The sequence below is a fragment of the Hemitrygon akajei genome, chromosome 30 (genome assembly GCF_048418815.1).
Source record: "Hemitrygon akajei chromosome 30, sHemAka1.3, whole genome shotgun sequence".
Taxonomy (NCBI): Eukaryota; Metazoa; Chordata; class Chondrichthyes; order Myliobatiformes; family Dasyatidae; genus Hemitrygon; species Hemitrygon akajei.
In genome coordinates, this window is record NC_133153.1 from 37,628,402 (window position 1) to 37,643,688 (window position 15,287).

General features: G+C 39.1%; 1 protein-coding gene and 1 long non-coding RNA gene across 4 annotated transcripts in view; one reads left to right on the forward strand and one right to left on the reverse strand.

The window, feature by feature from the left end:
* The window catches only part of LOC140718638 (uncharacterized), a 164,976-nt gene that overhangs the window by 87,775 nt on the left and 61,914 nt on the right, over positions 1–15,287 (forward strand). The gene's annotated exons all lie outside the window — the stretch shown is intronic.
* The window catches only part of map2k5 (mitogen-activated protein kinase kinase 5), a 311,788-nt gene that overhangs the window by 1,308 nt on the left and 295,193 nt on the right, over positions 1–15,287 (reverse strand). The window lies entirely within an intron of this gene.

Consider the following 15,287-nt stretch of genomic DNA (forward strand, 5'->3'; position numbering starts at 1 on the left):
ACTACAGAAAATTTTACTTACATTGCCTGACTCAAAGGATTCAAGCCTTTGCACACTGTTGAGTTGAATGGTCTTACATAGAACATCACAGCAACACTACAAGCCCTTTTGCCCATGATGTTGTGCCAACATTTTAATCTACTCTAAGATCAATCTAACTCTTCCCTCCCCCATAGCCCTCCATTTTTCTATAATCCATGTGCCTACAGAAGAGTTTCTTAAATGTTCCCAATGCATTTGCCCTCTTCCTTTCCAGCCCTGATGAAGGGTCTTGGCCCAATATGTCAACTGTTCATTGCCCTCCACAGATATTGCCAGATCTGTTGAGTTCCTCCAGCATTGTGTGTAGAACACGCTGCCCCAATCTATCGCCTCTGGAAGCGTGTTCTACGTACTCACCACTCTCCTTGTTAAAAACCTACCTCTGACATTCCCCTTCCAATCAATTTAAAACTATGTCCCCTTATATTCACCATTTCCGCCCGAGTAAAAAGTCTCTGGCTATCTACTCAATCTTTGTCTCTTATCATCTTGTACCTCTCTATCAAGTCACCTCCCATCCTCCTTCGCTCCAAATAGAAAAGCCCTAGCTCGCTCAATCTATCCTTATAAGAAGCAGCAGTGTTGCATACAACTAAACAATAACTTACAATGCACTACATTTTAAGTCAGGTGGACAAAGCGTAGACAGCTGGACGGTGAGTGGCTGGGGTGGAGACGGCATGTGTAGGCAAGTTATACATAAAGAAGCTCACACTAGATGCTGGAGGAACTCAGCAGGTCAGGCAGCATCTCTGGAAGGCAATGAATAGTTGACATATTGGACAGAGACATATTGGACATATTCATCAGGGCTGGAGAGGAAGAGGGCAGAAGTCAGAATAAAAAGGAACGGGGAGATGGAAGGGGGGAAGCACAAATAGGCAGCTGTTGGGTGAGTTCATGTGAGGGAGACAAGGTAGGTGAGTGGGAAGGTGGGAGTGATGGATGAAAGGGAATGCTGTGAGAAGCTGGGAGGTGATAGGTTGAAGAGGCAAAGGATTGAAGAAAGAATCTGATAGGAGAGGACAGTGGTCCATGGGGGAAAGTGCTCAAGACTTCCAGCATTTGAAAAATCACTTGCCTGTCCAAAGAGGCTTCTCAAAGTGCAGGGGACAGAAAATAATAGGAGGTCCAAACAGCCAAGCTAGGTCAGATTTTGAGAACCTATTGAGGTGTGGGCCAGGATTTAAGACATTTAGGTTATAAAATAGGAGCAAAACTAGGCTGTTTGTTCCATCAAGTCTGCTCCACATCGTGGCAAATTTATTTTCCTTCTTAACTCTAATCCCCTGCCTCCTCCCCGTAACCTTTGACGCACTCACTAATCACGAACCTATAAATCTCTGCTTTAAATACTCCCAATGACTTGGCCTACACAGCTGCCTATCATAATGAATTCCACAGATTCACCACCATCTGGCTAAAGAAATTCCTCCTCATCTCTGTTCTAAAGGGACATCCTTCTATTCTGAGTGTGTGCCTTCTAGTACTAGATTCCCCCACTATAGGAAACCATGTCCATTCTATCTAGGACTTTCAATATTCAAAAGATTTGGGTTGGAGTGTTTTGGAAGACTTCTATTTTGGAGGTTAGCAAGAACAGTGGATAAATATTGTAGGTGTGGGCAACAGAGAGACAGTGGTAGCGAGTGCTGATTGAGAGGAAAGGAAACAAAGAATTAATGAGTTAGATATGGGTGTGAGGTGTACGCGGACTGGGGGAAAATAGGAGAGAAATAAAGGTTCAGTTAAATAGTAAATGCAATATATACTCAGTGGCCACTTTATTAGGTACCTAATTAAGTAGCCACTGAGTGTATGTTTGTGGTCTTCTGCTACTGTAGCCCATCCACTTCAAGGTTTGACATATTGTGCATTCAGAGATGGTCATCCACACATCACTGTTGTAATGCAGCACTGTACTGTAATGTTCTATGCTCTACAAATAACTCAGTGGTCAAATAACAAGTGGTGAAAAACAGTATATGTTGGTGTTTCAGATTGAGATCCTGCATCAGTTCTGAGAGGGAAGGGGAATGATAGCCAGTTATATAACAATTTAGAGAGGGGGAGAAAACGCCAGTATATAACAGTCTACGTGAGCAATGTAACAGGCTGCCCACAGATGGGATGGCATGGTAGCTAGGGTTAGCATAGTGCATTACAGTGCCAGCAACCCGCGTTCAATTCTCCCCACTTTCTGTAAGGAGTAAGTATATTCTCCCAATAACCCAAAGACATATGGGTTAGTACAGGGGTTCCCAACATGGAGTCCACAGACCCCTTGCCTAATGGTATTGGTCCAATGCATAAAAAAGGTTGGGAACCCCTGTGTTAATAGGTTAATTGGTCACACGGGTGTAATCGGGTGGCGCAGGCTCATTGGGCAGGAAGGCCTGTTACCATGCTGTATCTCTAAGTGAGATGCTACTTCAACTGCAGAGTTCTTACGGCATCCTATTTGGTTGTGGCATAATGTTATCTGTGTGACAAATGGGGCCATTGACAGAACACTGGGGAATGAAGCAATTATGTAAGCACAAGGGCGGGAATGGCTGCAGCGCCATTTCACTCCTACAGACTGTCTCATTGCAATATCTGCAAGTCAGACTGGGGCAACAGGCACCTGGATCTCGCACTGAAATGAAAGAAACTCATCAAAGCTTAAAACAATATTAGCATTCCTCTCTTCCACACAATTTCTCCCTTTTGGGAAGTTTTACATGGGGAAATAATCAAGAGGAAGTGCTCATTTAGGGCCAGATTCATGGAAGAGGTATCTTTTTTTAACTATTTATTTTAATTTAGAGACACGCATGATAACAGGCCTTTCTGGCTCAAAGAGCCCAGGCTGCTCAATTACACCCATGTGTCTTTGGAATGTGGGAGGAAACCAGAGAACCTGGAGGAATCACCCACAGTCGTGGGGAATACATATAAACACTTTACAGGCAGTGGCAGAGTTAATCAGGATGCCTGCACTGTAATAGCATCATGGTACTGTGCTGCCTCAAAAATTATGATTAAACTCTGAGAAATCTAGTGATGGAACATTGTCCTATTTACTGAATGAAACAATCTTCACTTTGTCAGTGCTGCAGAAACCCGATTAAACCACTTTTGCATATAACAAATCACTTGGCGGTACAATTACACCCTTTATAGAAAGACAGAAAGATAATTACCGTCTAACTTTCCTCAATTCTATTAACATGATTAGGCTCATAAATTAGTCAATGTACAAGGGAACCTCTCAAATTCATTCACGGCTGGATATTAAAATGTACAAAACTGAGGTTCTATAAACAAATCAATTATTTGGGATTTTCCAAAGGGGAACTTAGTGCTGCAATCTGTTCCACTGCTCGACAGTAGATACCCACTGTCTGTGTACGTGTGGGATTCATTACAAATGTCAGAACAGATGACTCCAGATTCTGTGGGTTTCCAGCCAGGAATCAAACATTCTGGCTGGTCTAATAAAGGAAAGACACAGAACAACCAATATAATGAAAGATCCAACAATTAAACATGAATCTTTCTGTTCAGTTCTACACTATGCGAAACATTTATCCATTAAAAGAATTTAATTGGCTTTACCATATCAGAACTTCCATAGTATTTAAACAGAGTCTACTACTTCTATGAGATCATAGCTAAAACCACATTACTCTTCTTGCATGATTGGCTATGATTCAAAACAGATATTAATCGTGCTCCAGACCATGTGGTGAAGTTTGTGCCTGTTTTGAGTTTCTCCAATGGTCTACCCACAATTATAAACTATCTATTTGGAATGACTGTAAAATATGAACCCTGTTTTATCCTTCTGATTCATTTCCATATAATTTTCAGATTAATTTATTACATGCACATTGCAACATACAGTGAAATATGTTATTTGCATGAACAACTAACACAATCTAAGGATGTGCTAGGGGCAGCCTGCAAACGTCCCAACATATTCCATTGCCAACAGAGCAACACAAGCAGCAGCAACAACAAAACAAGCCCCATTCCCCTCTCCCTCTCAGAAGCCAGAAGACACTCACTCAACGTTTTAGTAATAGCTTCTTCCCCTCCATCATTAGATTTCTGAACAGACAATGAACCAACCGACGAACACTGCCTCATTATTTTTGCTCTTTTTTGCACTACTTACTTAATCTAATTTTTATTGTAATATTTTTATTGTAATTTACAGATATTTATGTATTGCACTGTACTGCTGCTGCAAAACAATTTCACGACATATATCAATGATATTAAACCTGATTCTGAATCTAATTTTAATGTCCTAGTTTTAAGGAAACATATTTATGGAACTATCTTTGCTTTAAATTAAACATTGGATGAAAGCAAGTGACGCTGTTTCAGGTTTACAATGGGACTTGCTCTCTGGACTTAAAGCTTCCAATACACCAGGAATGGAGTTTCAAGGAAGATATCTGGCCATTGCATTATTTTAAAAAAAGTCCAGGATGAATGGGTATTCTGATTCTTATCAAATAAACCTTCAGGATCACACATGCAGATTCTTCGCTTAGGAATCTAAATAGGCTGGAAAGAATCCATAATGAGTGGATCATGCACTATACAGGACAGAAATAAGTTTGAAATCATGATGAAAGGGGTATTGTTACTTAAAAGAATTTAGATTTTGATGTTTTTCTATCAAAAGTGGCGAATTATAAACTATGATTCATATTTGGATAACAGACCACAGCGTTAGTAAATTTTTAACAAAATAGATTTACAGTAATGTATTGTGGGTAATTACAGTAATATATCCTGCTGCTGTCTGTAAGAAGTTTGTCCATTCTCCCCATAACTGCAAGGGTTTCCTCTGCAAAGATGTGTTAAGGTTAGGAAGTTATGGGCATGCTATGTTGGCACATGGCAACACTTGTGGGCTGCCCCCAGCACATACCCCACTGATTTGATTTGACGCATATGATGCATTTCACTGTATGTTTCGATTACTGGATGTACATGTGACAAATAAAGCTGAGCTCTTTTGAAAATTTGACCTATTCAAAATCTTTTATGCTGAGTAGTACATTTAAGATCTCACTGAATGCCATATTAATTGAAATATTAAACATCAAACTATGCACCCATAAAGTGGTTCAAACATTGGATAAAATGGTATACATATTGGATAAAATAGCACAAATTTACAGTATTCTAGATGACCTTTCCATGCTCAAACAACCTACTATTGCGAGATTGGAATCATTAACCATCACACTAACCATTGAGACCATCAGCTACACTGCGAGGCCAGGCAATGTCACTTTCAGCGTATCTATTTTTTGGAGATGATCCATTATTGTTAGGACAAGGACATACTGCAAGGAGGAGTTCAAATAACACATTCCTTAAATCACAGTTTTTGAAGTAGACAGTTATAGTTTAATTACTGTCAACAAGCACTGTGCACTGGATTCAAACCAGCAGCAATATACTATTCATAGACTCAAAGATCCACTCAATACACAGGTTGAGACTAATGATCAAAGTACAAATGTGGCTTTTTACTCGATATAAATTTTAAAAATACATTTTAGAGATACAGCCCAACGAGCCTGCGCCACCCAGTTAACCTACTAATCTGTGCATCTTTGGAATGAGGAAGGAAACCGGAGCACCCAGAGGAAACCCATGCGGTCATGGGGAGAATGTACAGATTCCTTACAGACAGCAGTGGGAATTGAATCCAGGTCACCGTAGCTGTAATAGTGGTATGCTAGCCGCTATGCTACCATGCCACCCCCAAATCAATAGACCACCTCATTTTAATGCTCAATCTGAGAGTCACCCAGTTGCTCAGGAAACAACTGCCAAAGTCTCATGTGTTCTAGGTGAGACTTGAACTCGGCATTTCCCCACCTTCATATAAGTACCGCGCGGTAACTGATTGTGCCACAACAGCCCTACTAGTGCAAAGCCAATTAAATGAAAGAAGAAGTTACTACGGGAGAAGGAAACAAAAGAAGACAAATAGAAATATGCAGAAAGTTGGCTGCTGGAGGGCTGTCAATGAATGGCTCCACAGGAAGTGAAACTGCTTGGCGATTGAGCCGGAAACTACCAGGACTGCTGTGCACGTCAGGTGGTACAACTTTTCTGACTTTGATATTTCTTGATCGGCATTCAGATTAATAAAAGGTCGATGACCATTATTCCCCATGATGTCGCTTGGTGACAGGTTTGCTGGTTGAGTTCAACTGAACTAACTTCCTACTGGGTGTACAAACCTGTAATGACCAGTCTCCATAGAGAAGGAAAATTAAAACTTTGTATGTCGCTTGACTAAGTCAGCTTTTTGAAGTGATTGTTTTTAATCTTACCTCAATGTGGCTAGCAGGACAGAAGGTACATAATGAAAGTAATTGTCCCTTAATTTACCTTCAATTTATACGGTAATGCAGACAGCCGCAAGAAAAAAAAACAATTAGTTCTTTCCTTGCAATTACCGTATCTGGACTGGGTATCACTGATATCGGGAGCAGCCACTTTCTATGCATAATAACCCACAGAGTGAAATGCAAGTAATTCAGCACCTGCATTACTGAAGAATGGATTTAACTATCAAGATTGCACTCACTGAAGCCACATTAAAAAAAATAACTAGTCATGTCTGCTGATGCTTGTGAGAAATTTTGACTATTTTCCTCAAACACTGGAAGAGTTGATTCAAGAACATAAAGCATAACAGGGAGTACAGGCCCTTCAGCCCACAATGTTGTGCCAAACTTTTAACCTACTCTAAGATCAATGGAACCCTTCCCTGCTACACAGCCTACCTTTTTTCTATCTATTATGTGATAAGATTAGCTTTATATATGCCACAGGTACCATGAGATGTGTCACTTGCGTCAAAACAAATCAGCGAGAACTGAGCTAGAGGCAACCTGTAAGTGTTGCAACACTTCTGGTGCCAAGATAGCATGCCCACTACTCACTAGCCCTATCCTGTATGCTTTTTGGAATGTGAGACCAGAGCACCTGGGGAAGCCCTTGCTGTTATGAGGAAAATGTACAGATTCTTACACACAGTGGTGGGAATTGAACCCTGATCTTTCAGCTGGCGCTGGAAAGCTTTGCACTAAATGCTATGCTACCATGCCACCTAGTACGAACTGCAGAAGAAAGCTCTAAGAGGTCTCAGCTGAAGATTGTGAGTAAATGGAAATCTGTTAAGTTTGATAGCGTGAGAACCCTAACACCAGTAGCAAAATTAAATTGCTTCATTCTCTCCAGTGGTGCAGTCACAGCCGAAGAAGAAAAAGCATGAGGAACAAGCTAAGAAGCAAAAACCAAGCTAACCTGTTTTAAAATCTTAGCTTAATGAGCATGCTCACAAGTGAGTAAACACTTAGAAGGAATGCTACCACAAGAAAGCAGCATTCATCAAGAACCCCCATCATTCAGACCATGCTCTCTTCTCACTACCACCATTGGGAAGGCAGCACAGGAGCCGTACATCCCACACCGCCAGGTTCAGAAACAGTCATTACCCTACAACCATCAGGCTCCTGAACGAGGATGGATAACTTCACTCACCTCAACTTTGAACTGATTCCACAACCTATAGACTTACTTTCAAGGACTCTACAACTCATATTCTCAGTATTATTTACTTTTTTAAATGTATTATTTGCATGATTTGTCCTCTTTTACACATTGGATGTTGTCAGTCTTTGTTAAATATAGTTTTTCAGAAATTCTATTTTTTCTTTACTTTTTTGTAAATGGCTGCTAGAAAATAAATCAGAAGGTGGTAAATGGCGACATGTATGTATGTACTTTGATAATAAATTTACTTTAAACATTACTGTTCATGTGGATCATTATAAAATAACATTCATAAAATTTTCTCTTTCTTCCTTCTCCCCGTCACTGTTGACGCCCTTCTATTAACCTCTGGTTTAAATACACCCAATGACTTGGCCTCCACAGCAGTCTGTGGCAATGAATTCCACAGATTCATTATCCTCTGGTTAAAGAAGTTCCTCCTCAACTCAGTTCTAAAGGGGCATCCTTCTATTTTGTGGCGGTGCCCTCTGGTCCTAGTCTCCCCCACTATAGGAAACATATTCTCCACGTCCACTCTATCTCGCCCTTTCAATATTTGATAGGTTTCAATGAGATTTCCCCCCACATTCTTCTAAACTCCAGTGAGTACAGGCCTAGAGCCATCAAATGCCCCTCATATACTAACCCTTTCATTCCCGGAATCATCCTCTTGAACCTTCTGTGGACCCTCCCTAATACCAGCACATCCTTTCTTAGATAAGGGGCAAGAAACTGCTCACAATGATATTGTTTACTCAAATAATACAATGTTAACATTTTTTAGGCTAAGCATTTTCTAATTTATATTACTTAGCACAAAATACAAGAGTATTTCTCTGAGTAACATTCAAAACAATAAAGCTTGAACATGAATCGATTTCAGATTCAAGGAAAAATATAAAAGTCAGGTGAATCTGGTAAGAAATGTGATGGACAGTCACTTACTGAATGAAGAGGTCAGTTGGAAGAGGCAGAGTCAATGGACTGGAAAGCCGCCACAGAGTGCTAGCCAGACTAATTTTCTGTGTCAACTTTGAAAATTAGATAAACAGTGACAAACCAGCCTCTTAAAATCAACTTGTCAGTTCTCATTTTCGTGAGAAAGGGTAATCTTCAGCAACTGGCAGCCAACAGTGTTTTCTAATAGAGGTTAAACTTCAAGGCTAAAGGCACCCTACGCGGGTCATTCAGATAGTTTGAAAAAGAATGGGCAGAGTCTGCTGGATCTGGTGATATTGATCATAGGTACTTTGAAAGTCAAGATGAGGCATAAACTTGGTGGTTACAGCATTTTATTAAGTGCTACAAGAATGAACAAAAAAAAGAAGACAATGAAAAAGAAGTCGTAGTTCTCATTCTCAGACTAGAGATAAATAAAATTCCGGTTATAACAATTAACCTATAAAATAGCCAGATTCTAATGGTGTGACACCTGCTACAGAAATATTGAGCAGCTTCTAGAAAATATAGAAACAACTATACTATAATTACTAGAAAATTTACTTCATAATTACACTTTATTGGTGATTATACACATAGTTCAAAAGTCAAGAGGTTATGTTACAACTTTATAAACCTCTAGTTAGGCCATTATCTGGAGTATTGCATACATTTCTGGTCATCCCACTATAGGAAGGATGTTTAGTCTTTGGAGAGGGTGCAGAATTGGTTTACCAGGATGCTGCCTGGTTTAGAGGGCATGTACTATTACGAGAGGGTGGGTTATTTTTTGTGAGTGTCGGAGGCTGAGCAGAGATCTGATAGAGGTTTGCACGATTATGAGAGGCATAGATAGAGTGGGCAGAGAGCATCTGTTTCCCAGGTTGAAATGTCTAATACCAGGGCTCATGCATTGAAGGTGAGTGGTAGTAGGTTCAAAGGAGATGTGAGCAGTAAGATTTTTACTCAGAGTCGTGGATGCCTGGTATGGTGGTAGAGTCAAATACATTGGAGGCTTTTAAGGGTGTTAGGATAGGCACATGGATGTAAGGAAGATGGAGGAATATGGACATGTGTAGGTAGGAGGGATTAGTGTTTGTGTGTTTTTGATTTGGTTTTTAGCTGGCTCAGCACAACACTCTAGGCCGAATGGCCTGTTCTTGTGCTGTACTTGTGCTATGTTCTATAAACTACAAAGAAATACTAAAGAAATAACAATTCTATATCCTAATCTAACAAGTTCTACCCTTGCGCTTATACAATAGATATTCTAGAAACAATGCTGAGGCATCTATACTTGTTCTATCTGACTTTAATTCTATTTGCTTGTTTGAACAATTGTGAAACAAAAACATCACCTTGAACCATGTGTACTTGTATATAACTCAGATTTGAAAAGACTGGCTTTGAACTCAGTGGGTCACATTTTAAGGACACCTCCCCAACAACCTCCATCTTTTCTACATGGATTTTTACTCCAGAAAGCAGACAAATAAAGTGACACTTGCTGAAATATCTGGGTCAGGACAAGGTTACACTCCACAAATAAGCAAGAGAAGGCAAGCATCGATTGCCATTATGTTCTATGCTCTGAGTGTTCCAATCTTTCTCATAAATTTGATGGTGACCTCCAATTTTCTCATCCTCTATAAATTCCTCAAATTCTTTACCTTCACTGTAAAAAATATTTTCCTTTATCATGGTTTTGCTGCACTGAAGGCACAGACTCATGTTCAATGTAATTCAAGTGGCCATTTTTCAAGTATGAGTATGGTCAGGGTTGACTGCATGAACAGCCACTGGGACTTCACAGGTAACTCTTTCAAAACTAAGTCCACGTGCTTTGCATGAGATACTTATTTTACAAGAATTAAGTACAGAAACCCTGCATGATTCTTACCTCCGCAGCCAGGGACTACAAAGATAATTCTCGTACTTGGCACTGGGAGGCTGTTGGGCATTTCATACTTCAATAATAATTGGAATAATATTGTAAAGATATTGTTTGATTAACCATTCTTGTTCATTTAAATATTTCATTACGAGTTATGTGTAAAAGCACGAGAATGGTATATGTCATTATGCCAGCATGTCACGTGTGCATGCCTTGCTAAAGTAAAACTTAATGTACGAGAGTTATTCCTGGCTCTGTGTTTTTCTTCCTAATTTTATGTTTTGCAGTTACAAAATATAACAGTGGGAATCAAATCTGGAAAGGCTGCATGGCTCAATGGTTCTATCTAGGAATTTGATTGCATTGAGCTGTTTATTTCAGTGCAATGTGATTGAAAGTGTAGAAGTCAAATGCTATAAGGACTATTTCTAGGACATTGTGGATTACCCTGGAAATTCATCCAGGCATTTCCCACAAGTCAGATGAATGTCATTCCTCAATCAGCGCTCCCTGTGAAGCATTGCATTGGATATTATAGTAAGGTGTCCCAATACGGTAATTAAATCTACATAGCTTGGTGCTGCAATGAAACTTTGCTCCACCATCATCACCAATATTCCCAAAGGACCATCCTGCCAGCCACTGTCAGTTCTGTCTCTGATTTTTCCCACCCACATCTGCCACTCCATCTAATCAGAAGTCTGGAAACCACAAGCCAGATGGTTGAAGCCTGGAGACTAGAGGCCTGTCTGTGTGTGAGGGTGGGAAGGAATGGGGCTTGTTTTGCTGTTGCTGTTTTGCAGTTTGTTATATTCTGTAAAATCTGCCTCTGACACCCCCTATATTCTCCTCCAAACACCTTACAATTATGCCCCCTCTTATTCGCCATTTCCACCCTGGGAAAAAAGTCTCTGACTATTCACTCGATTTATGCTTCTTATCATTTTGTGCACCTCTGTCAAGTTACCTCTCATTCTCCTTTGCTCCAGAGAGGAAATCCCTACCTCACTCAAACTACCCTCATAAGGCACACTCTCTATCCAGTCAGCATCCTGGTAATTCTCCTCTGCACTTCATCTAAAACTAGAAGTTGGACCTCCAGATCCCAATGAAGCATAGGTTGCCAACCAACCCGTAACTGCGCTACCTAATCAACTTTAAAAATTTTTTTTAGCGTGTCGCACCAGTCAGCCAGCCATTTTTGTCTGGCACGTGGTGTCAGGATTGGTCTCCTTTCGGATTAACCGGGTCACAGTACGAATGTTCCTGACTCGGCCCTTGTTTTATTTTACGAGGCCAAGTGGCTAGCTTGACGCTCATCCCAGCATGGATGGAAAGTGTGCTCCGGGGCAGCCCAACTTGGATTCGAACTCAGAAGCCTTCGCTCTGGAGTCCAGCGCTGATGCCATTGCGCCACTAGCCAGCCACCTAATCAATTAAATGCTTATCACTCTGATACATTAAACTATGTTAACATGTTTGCACGAAATAAAAAAAACATTAAAGTAGGGGCAATGACATTCATATGGCACTGTTAAAAACTTATAGCAGACATCTGCACAGTGTAGGTTTAAATCTGTGGAAAAAATGGCTGGGTTTTGGAGCTGGCAAAGTTCCCACTCAATCCCATGAGAGATGGACATCATGCAGTCATGGAGGGAAGTCCCTCCAGCATGTTCAAGGACAACTGTTATTAAGACTCTTGAACTGTTCTCTAGGATGAACTCCTGATCTCCTTGTCTACCTCTTTGTGGTAAATGCCTGCTTGCACTGCACATTCTACGTAACTACAAAACTATTCTTCATTACTTTTTAGTATTTACGGATAGCAATTATGTATGGCACGATCTGTCTAGATGGCATGTAAACAAAAGCATTTCACTGTATGTTGGTACACGTGACAGTAGCAAACCAGTATCAGATACAGAAAGGAAGAAAAATAACAATAAGTAGTATTACTGATTATATTGCAATGATCTGTTTAAATCTTTAAAGCAGTTCTTTTAACTGAAGCACATTTCAATATCCTTATAGAAACCTTAAACAGGAATAGACTATGAAAAGGAATGAACGGTTAGCTTAATGTATCTGCAATGAATTCAGAACGTAATGTAAAAATGTGACCATCTGTAATAGTTCACTAAAGCAACCAGGAAATTTAAAAGTTGGCACATTAAGTTGCTACAGTTTGAGAGTGTGCACTATCTGTATCAGCACAACACAAGAAGTGAGCTTTTGTTTATATACACACACACACATATATAAGTCTTGTACACAGCAGATTATCCTTCAAACTTTCAAACTGGTACAAAACCAAATGTAAAATTACCCCAAAAATGAAAAAAAAAACAAGACATTGTGCTGATTCCTTCAAATCTGAAAACATACATTGTACTTTGAGTTGGTACAATTATTTGGATCTGCCTGGTTAGTCCCTTAAAGTGGCCTTAAAGGGCCAAGCCTGGTTGAGAAGAGTTCCATCTTACAAGTTATACAATTTTTCTCATGAGAAATGCCATGGAAGCTCTTGTAATATTCCAAAAAACAAATTCCAGTGACCACAATATTGGGCATGGTTCTTCTGTAAATAAATTTCAGCAAATCACTTTGCAGACTTATTCTTGATGTAACTGCAAGTAATTCATCTTCAGAACTAATGTCAAGTTTATTTTGTTTCAAAATTGAACCACTAATTTGGGAATACAATAAAGACAACATTCATTTAAGCAGATTTTTTAGTGTAGTAAAACATCTTAAGATGGTGATAATTAACACCAAAAATGAAAGATGGAGCATATATCAAGGTCTTCCCCTCATAGTAATATTTATGCCAAAGCAATTACTGGTAAAGGCAAAACCTGATCATACATGTCAGATCCTTTTTTTTTTAATCATTCTTCATTAACATGCTTAAATGGAAGACTTAATGTAGGTGCTGAGAATTTAATAGCATATTCACACTGTTAGTACTGGTGTGACACCAGCACAGTTTACAATCATGTATTTTACTCTCCTTTCAATAACATTGCCTTGAGGCATGAGGATTGTTGTACCACAATTCTACTCAAGTGCACAGATGTATAAGGTGACTGGGGTCTGGTGCTTACTGGCTGTATTCACACCGGCCTTTGTATGGTGGCGAGATATAACTGCGAGAACAAATCAGACTGCTGTTCATTTACTGTGCTAATATCATCTTTGTAACTGTACTCCCTTGAGATTTTGCTTTAAAAATAGTTATCTGAGAGAGGAGAAAAGGAAGTCAGCTTGCTTACTGAAAAGGAATCATTATATTTATGAAGTCTATTAAAAGATCACCTTTGTATTAAGGTATGGATTCGTATGGAGATAGCAAGCATAGTTTCAAGCCCACTGCTGTGTACAAATATAGGCTTAAATAAAAGTGACAAATAATACCATTAGACTTAGTTTTAGATCATTATCTCATTTAATTTAATATTTAAATCAATGCTCTCATTTCTTTTAATATACCCCATTGCATACAACAAGCATTAAAGTACATCAACATCATGATGCTCTCCTCAAGTACAATAATAAAATTACTTGGCTGGGCATATTATAGCAATTCTTAATTGGTCTCAGCCAGTAATAGTTTTTCACTAAAATTAATATAAGCAATTTTAAATAACTCTACTTATGATTAATAAGTTTGAAAATTAAAAAGAGTCTAAAGCAATTACAGAGTACTTTTGGTCAAGACCTCATTAGGGGAAGTAGCAAACGATATTGCAATAGAATATATAAAAGACAGATTTAGGATTATTTTACTTAAGACAAATGTACATCCTCCAAAACTGCATTGACATTTCAACAATAGGTCATTGTTAAAGAGATGCCCGCCTACATTTGCATGTTAATTATTTCATCCCAGTGCTGATGTGGGTCAGAGAGAGAAAAAAAACGTACCAATATAAAAACCATCAGCTTGCTTTGGCTTCAATAAAGCACACATGCAACTTAAACCATTAAAAAAGGTGTTAAGTAAGTTTACTGGTTCAACCACATCACAAATTAAGTACGTTGTTAATTAATCCTCTTCAATAGTAATAGATTATTTTGCCAAGCACTCATTGACATAGACATGTATATGAATGAAAGGCAGATTTCACAGTTGATCTAATCCTTTTTTATTGATTATATGCTTAGACTTTGTGCAGAAAAGCCTGAATGCCTTAGCTGGTGAGTGAGCACATTAGCACATTTATGAAGTCCATGTTGCAAAAGAAAAAAAATTAATATTAGCAACTGGGTCTAAGTTGATTGAAATGAATTGAAATTCTTGTTAAACTCGTTTGAACACAGGAGTGCTACATGGACAATTAGTTCCTCCGTTTGAATACTGAACAAACACTGGCCTGGTGACTGCTTTAAGACAGTTTACATACTGTGTCGAGCAGGAAAATAACCAAAAGCAGTCTTTATGAAATATCTTGCCTCTCAGTTGTCACAGAGGTCTGACCAGTTAAACAAGACAAAAATCGATTCTTTAGTTCCCTCAAATCAATTCTTAAAATGATTAAAGCATCTGTTTTGGTATGAATTTGTTTACTCCATCAGCTTCCTTCCTAATTGTACTTGTTTATCTCCAAACATCCCCGAGGCCATAATCTCCATCTCACTAATACTTAACACTCAATTCACATCTAAAGTATTTTCTAATTCTCAACAGGTTTTCCTTTAAAAGAGGATAGTCTGAAAATTATTGAAGCTAAACATTTGCTTCTTTTTGTCCGTTGACCAATCCACTGGTGGGGGGCAGGTATACAAAAGGTATCAGAAGGTTCTCATCAAGTAACTGTTGCTCCAAAGA